The sequence below is a fragment of the Dermacentor variabilis genome, chromosome 6, assembly GCF_050947875.1.
Source record: "Dermacentor variabilis isolate Ectoservices chromosome 6, ASM5094787v1, whole genome shotgun sequence".
NCBI classification, from domain to species: Eukaryota; Metazoa; Arthropoda; class Arachnida; order Ixodida; family Ixodidae; genus Dermacentor; species Dermacentor variabilis.
The window spans coordinates 4425971-4431970 of record NC_134573.1 but is presented as its reverse complement, the minus strand read 5'-3'; positions in this window follow the sequence as shown (position 1 = coordinate 4431970).

The window sequence follows — 6000 nt, the reverse complement described above, 5'->3', positions numbered from 1 at the left end:
CACTCTAAGGAACCGCGCGCCGCCAGTTTCTCGCTGATACTTGAGTTTGCCCTCTAAGAAAGCGGGTCCTGCAGGGCTGGACAGAATGCACTGCCTGTAGCACCTGCCGTGGCCAGGATGCTTTGTAGTGTGCGATCACTCGTCCGATATCAGCCGCAGCTAACGCCAGTAAATTACAAGGGGTGAGCACTTCCCCAGCTAGTGCAGCCGTGAAGGCAAGCTCAATTTCGAATTTAACGCGTTCTAACGTAGGTGCAGCTCCAAATAAATCTCCATAAGGAAGGAATCGCCGTTTCGTACTAAATAAGCGCACAGAAATATCGGTATATGCCAGATAATAGCCGGAATGCATTGAAACCTTTGCTATAAAAGGTTGCAGTGGCGCCACCTCGCGGCGTCAGTGCGAAACGGCGTGCCTGGGCGTCGCCGTTTGCGCCACTAGAATATATTCTAGTTCACTATACTACAAGCGAGACGCCATGCTGCTACGCTGCTACGGTTGCCGGATTAAAACTGACTACTGTCACCAAGTCTAGCAAGCGTCTCAGGAGCTGGCAACCTCGGCGCGTAGCAACATGGCGCCGCTCTTGCGGTTCCCGATTTCCGCCGATTTCAATGCGTGGGCCCTATGGGTAGCTTGTCCTCTAGAGTCAGTATAGTAACTCTATGGTTTCGCAGCTCCGCTCGGGAGATGGCCGAAGTGGTGGTCACGCGAACTAGCGGCGCGGCGATCGTGTCTTTCGTCACTTTTTGTTTCGTTTCTGATAGAAGTTTCTTCATTTCTGGTAGATTGCCGTTTTATATTTTGAGTAGTAGTTATTTCACAGTCCTTAATTTTGAGCCTCTTTGTGAAATATTGTGATATCTGAGCTATGTATTGTAAATGCGTTTCTGGTAAGGAACTTGAAACTTAACTTCTGCTTTCACTTCTGGTTTCATGTTGGTTGCGCTGCACCGTCAGTCGCTATCCTTCTCCGTTTTGTAGGTGTTGTGTGATGTGTCGCGATTTGCTCTCTTGAAAAGCTTCTTGAAGAAGCGTTTCCGCATCTCATGACAGCAAGAAGTTCCCTATGCCGTGCTGTTTTGCCCCCGGCTTCACGAGCGGCCTTAGACACGATGCCGCTGGTCACCATTTTTTCGCACCGCCGCAAGACGCTGGAGAGTTTAAAAGTTGGGAGCGCATGCTACACCGAAAAGACAAACGCCTCACAAACAAGTCAAAAGTGTGTGAACGCCACTTTGAGGACGACGACATTTTGAAATACTACAAGCATGTTGTGGGTGACAAAGAAATATTGATTCCTCGCGGGAAATGGATGCTTGTTCCCGGCGCACTTCCTCGGCTGTTTCCTGGGCTGCCTGAGCACATCTCAAAGCCAAAAAATGTGAAGCGAAAGCGACGTCCACCAAAAGAACGAGCGCAAGTGCCGGCAAGTACATCGGGCGAAGCTTGTAGGGACAGCGCTTCAGCTTCAAACCTGCTGTTGGGCTTGGAAGAAGGAACTTCAGAAATATGCGCTACACACTTTGCGCTCAGCGAGCTCACGAACGTGACACTGCCTTCTGCGCTCTGGAAGTTCGAAATTGTTGAGGACGACGCAACACAGAAGCGATGTGGAGTATTTTATATGAGGCAACTGGTAGCCGGTCATCTGCGAGTAATGAAAACTGTTGTGCTTGAAGAGGATGGTACTTGCTGCATAAACGGCTGCAGCAAAATTCACAAGAGGCTATTTCGAACTGCGACTAGCATTGCAAGTGTGGAAAGAATCATGAGAGAAGCAGACAGCTTGAACATATGTGCGGGCATGAAAGCAGGCCAGCGTGACTCGGCGACATCAGATAATATGCATCGCAAGCAGTGCAATGTACTTGCAAAGCAGCTAGTCTGCGCGCGCTGTCTCCGTCTACAGAGGAAACTTCGACTGAGCATTAAGGCTCCGATTGCAACGCTCAAGCGATATCAGAAACTACGCAATGTGAAGAAGAGGCTGCTTAGGGCGGCTGCTGCGCATCAAAAGCAAAAGAAGGAAATTTTGGCTCTGAAGAAAAGGCTTTCTGAAATGCCCGATAACAGAATCGAGGAAGCGTTGGCCGAACTTCCGCCTTTGCAGCGACTTGCATTTATGAATTACGAAGGAACAGCGCCAACGAAGACGATCGCAAGTGGGGAGAACGACACAGGACAAGCGCCAACTTCATCTATCTTTATTCACCGAAATTCACCGAAGCCCAAATGAATGTTGTCCTGAACTATGTTTCGAAAATACAGGGCCCTTTTTTATGTGACAGCCTATCGTCGGAGTTTCAACTGAATGCCATCGTTTCCATCATCGTTGCTTCAACCTGCCGTGCAAGATACGTTTCGTTTTGCCTTCGAAAGGGACTCGTTGCAGCGGACGTGAGTGCCCTTTTTGGTTACTTGCGACCACCCGTTGGACTGCTAAGACGCGTTTGCAGGTTCTTGAAAGCAGAGTTGTGGCGGCAGATTAGAAGATGTGAAGACCATGTACGTGCGATTTGTTACAAGGTGGATACGGGATGGCAGGCGGAGAAGAAGCTTCGTGCAATTCGACGCCTTATAGGAAATATGACTGAGTTTTGGTGGGCTCAGACACTGAACCAGTGTTTACAGTCGTCTTCTCTGAAGAAGGACAAGAAGCCCCCGGAAAGGCCGGTGACGGTCATCGGAGACGTTGATCTTCCCAACGATGTCAGGCATGTGTTGAACAAAGGTCCGAAATTCAGCCACGAGCCACGGATAGAAGCACATGAGTTCCTGGCGCTTAATAGGCGCATAGCAGGAAAGGCGTTGGAAGAAAACCGTGAAAGATGCCTACTGGATGGTGTGGATACGCTTATAAGGTCTACGACCAGCACTAACACGTTGACTAGCAAAGATGCTATGGGAAAAGTCGTGTCGTATTTCAGGAAGAATAGACTCCGGCTTCTTCAAGCTGACAAGGATGGTGGGTTCGTGGTGCTCACCGAGGATGAGTTTCAAAAAAGAGCCGGCGAAGCAATTGCGAAGAACTTCATCCCTCTGAAAGCTAGTGCGACGCGAGTGAAAGGCAAGGCGGCTGCGATGTGCAAAGAATTAGATCTGAGCAGGCTGGCCAATGACATTGGTAACAGCAAAAGCAATGCCCTTTCCGTGTTCTTTACGGCCAAAACGCACAAACTGTCCGTGCCATTCAGAACAGTGGTCAGCGAAAATGGAACTTGGCAGATTGTGTTAAGCAAGTTTCTCCAAAAGCACCTTACATCCCTTAAAGTTGAAGATCCGTACACCACAAAGAGTTCAAAAGATGTTGTTAGGTTTCTTGAGGAATGTACTTCCATTGGTTATGTGTTTTCAGTAGATGTTGAAGACTTGTTTTACTCTGTGCCCCACGATGCCTTGTTTCGTTCTGTCAGAGATGCAATAGAATTTAACGGTGCAGTAGAGTTCCAAAACTCCTCTGGCGTGTCAATATACAATTTTATGAAAATGCTAGAATTTTACCTTGATGTGACGTTCATCTCTTTCGAGAACAAGTTTTATCGACAAAGACAAGGGATTTGTATTGGATCCTGCGTAGCCCCGGTGCTTACTAACATTTTCTTAACCTGTATTGACAGCGCCTTGGAGCCAATTTTAACAGGGAAGGGTGTACTAAAAGTGTTCAGGTATGTTGACGATTTTTTAATAGTTTTTAACAAACTGAACGTGTTGACTTACACAGATGGTGTAAGCACTGTCCTAGACAGCTTTAAAGAGGAGGGACGGGGCTTGGTTTTCACGCATGAGCTACCCTTGCAGGGGAGATTACAGTTTTTAGACATTAACATTACCTTGGGTGAAGATCATGTATGTTGGCAGTACGCACCTCGAGCACAAAAGGAGCTTCTTCCTTATGCGTCGGCGCATTCAAAAACCGTGAAACGTTCCATTGCAAAACTTTGTCTTGAGTCTGCTCTTGTGAAATCGTGTGACCATGCAATGCGTGCGAGTTTTGACAAGCGAGTTAATAGGTTGGTTTCGGCAGGGTTCCCAAGCACGGTTATCACAGCAGTGGCTGAAGCGATCTTGCAAAAAATCAAAGGTGCCATGGTTAAGAAACCGTGCGCGCAAGAAAAACTAGCTGCGAAGCCGGAAGTGGTTCCGTATGTACAGAGGATAGCCCACAATATGAAAAAGGTGGCAAACAGACACGGCGTCCCAGTCGTGTTTTCGGCTCCTCGAAAACAAGCTCAGCTCTGCGCCCGCGTCGCGAGCCAGGGTTCCAGGAGCAACTGCACCAAAAAACATGGAAAGCAGTTTGTAAAGTGCTGCACCGGTGTGGTATATGAAATACCTTTGACCTGCGGGAAAACATATGTGGGCCAAACGGGCAGATGCGTGAATGATCGTGCAGCTGAACATGTGCGGTCGCTGAAAGAAGGAGGTGCGCATCTTTCGCATCTTTCGCAACATTGCGCAACTTGCACTGCGTGTGACCGAGCCGCAGAACATTCGCCACGAAAACAATGCCAGTACTGCAAGAAGTGTGAACCACGGTTCAGAGAGATAAAAATTCTTGGCAGAAGCAGGGAAACAAAGGCACGTGAGGTTTTGGAAGCCTTCCATATAAAGAAAAGAGGAAAAAACTGTGTTAGTGATACTTCCGTGACCCTCTTCAAAAACGAAATGTCCTATCTTGAACGGTTCGGCAGATGATACATTATGGTCATTGTGCGCATGTCTGTGATTTTTCTTATATTTGCTGGATTTTCGGTGAATAAAGATAGATGAAGTTGGCGCTTGTCCTGTGTCGTTCTCCCCACTTGTGATCGTCTCCGATGGCGCTGTTCCTTCGTAATTCAAGTATGCACCATCTAGCCCAAATGAATGTTGTCCTTGCATTTATGACATCGTTTAAACAATTGAAAGCAAAGTCTCCGTGTGGCGCGCGGTACTCCCCCCCCCCCCCCCTCCCCATTGCGGACTGGCTTCTGAATTGTTTAATGCTGAGGATAGCGCGCCCTCGAGCGTATAAGCTTCTGTCTGACATGAACATGCTGCCCTTGCCCTCCCTGAGCCGTCTCGCACAAATACTGAAAGGAATACCATGCAAGTATGGTTTCAATCCTCTCTGTATGGAAGCTATTGGAAAACAGCTGGGCAACAGAGCAGATGGGAAGAAATTCGGCACACTGATTTTGCATGAAATTAATTTACGCCAGGCGTACGATTTCAACAAGTCAACCTTCAAACTTGGTTTTGTGGACTACGGCGGTATTTCAAATGAAGGAACTGACCAACTTGCAGATCATGCGCTCGTGCTCGTACCACTTCTGGAGAACTGGGCGCAACTGATTGCCACCTTTGCCACGAAAGGTGCTGCCCCTGGCAAGATTTTAGCAGAGCTGGTGTTGCAAGCAGTAATGCAATTGCATAAACATGGTGCTATGATGATCGCCCTAGTCACTGACGGGGCTGGGAACAATCGTTCGATGTGGCAGCAGATGGGAATAAGCGGCAGCGTAACCTCACTTTCTCACAAGATTCCACATCCATGCCTGCCTGAGAGCGCGTACCTTTATTTCCTGTGTGATGTGCCGCATGCCCTGAAGTGTGTACGCTCAAGCAAGCACAAATAGCTCAAGCTCAAGCACAAATATGGACAGGGGAGCTAGCGTAGTTTATTTCATATATAACCTGTGCTGATTGGCGTCGATAACTGTTTTTCAGGCTGGAGATTACCGCATAAACTATCAGCAGCGCACGTAAACCCCACAAACTTGCAGAGAATTAACGTGCGACTCGCTGCACAGGTGAGCGATTAAAAATAGTAATGTGCCAAAATATAGAAGGTGGCTCTCTGTTGGTTTGTAAGTTTTTTCAACTACAACTGTTACACTTTGTTTGCCTTCCACAGCTGTTCAGCCACAGTACTGCTATTGGATTGCAGTTATACAGGGCAGAAAGCGTTGAAGGCCTCCAAGACTCGGAGGGAACAGAAGCGTTTACAATGACAA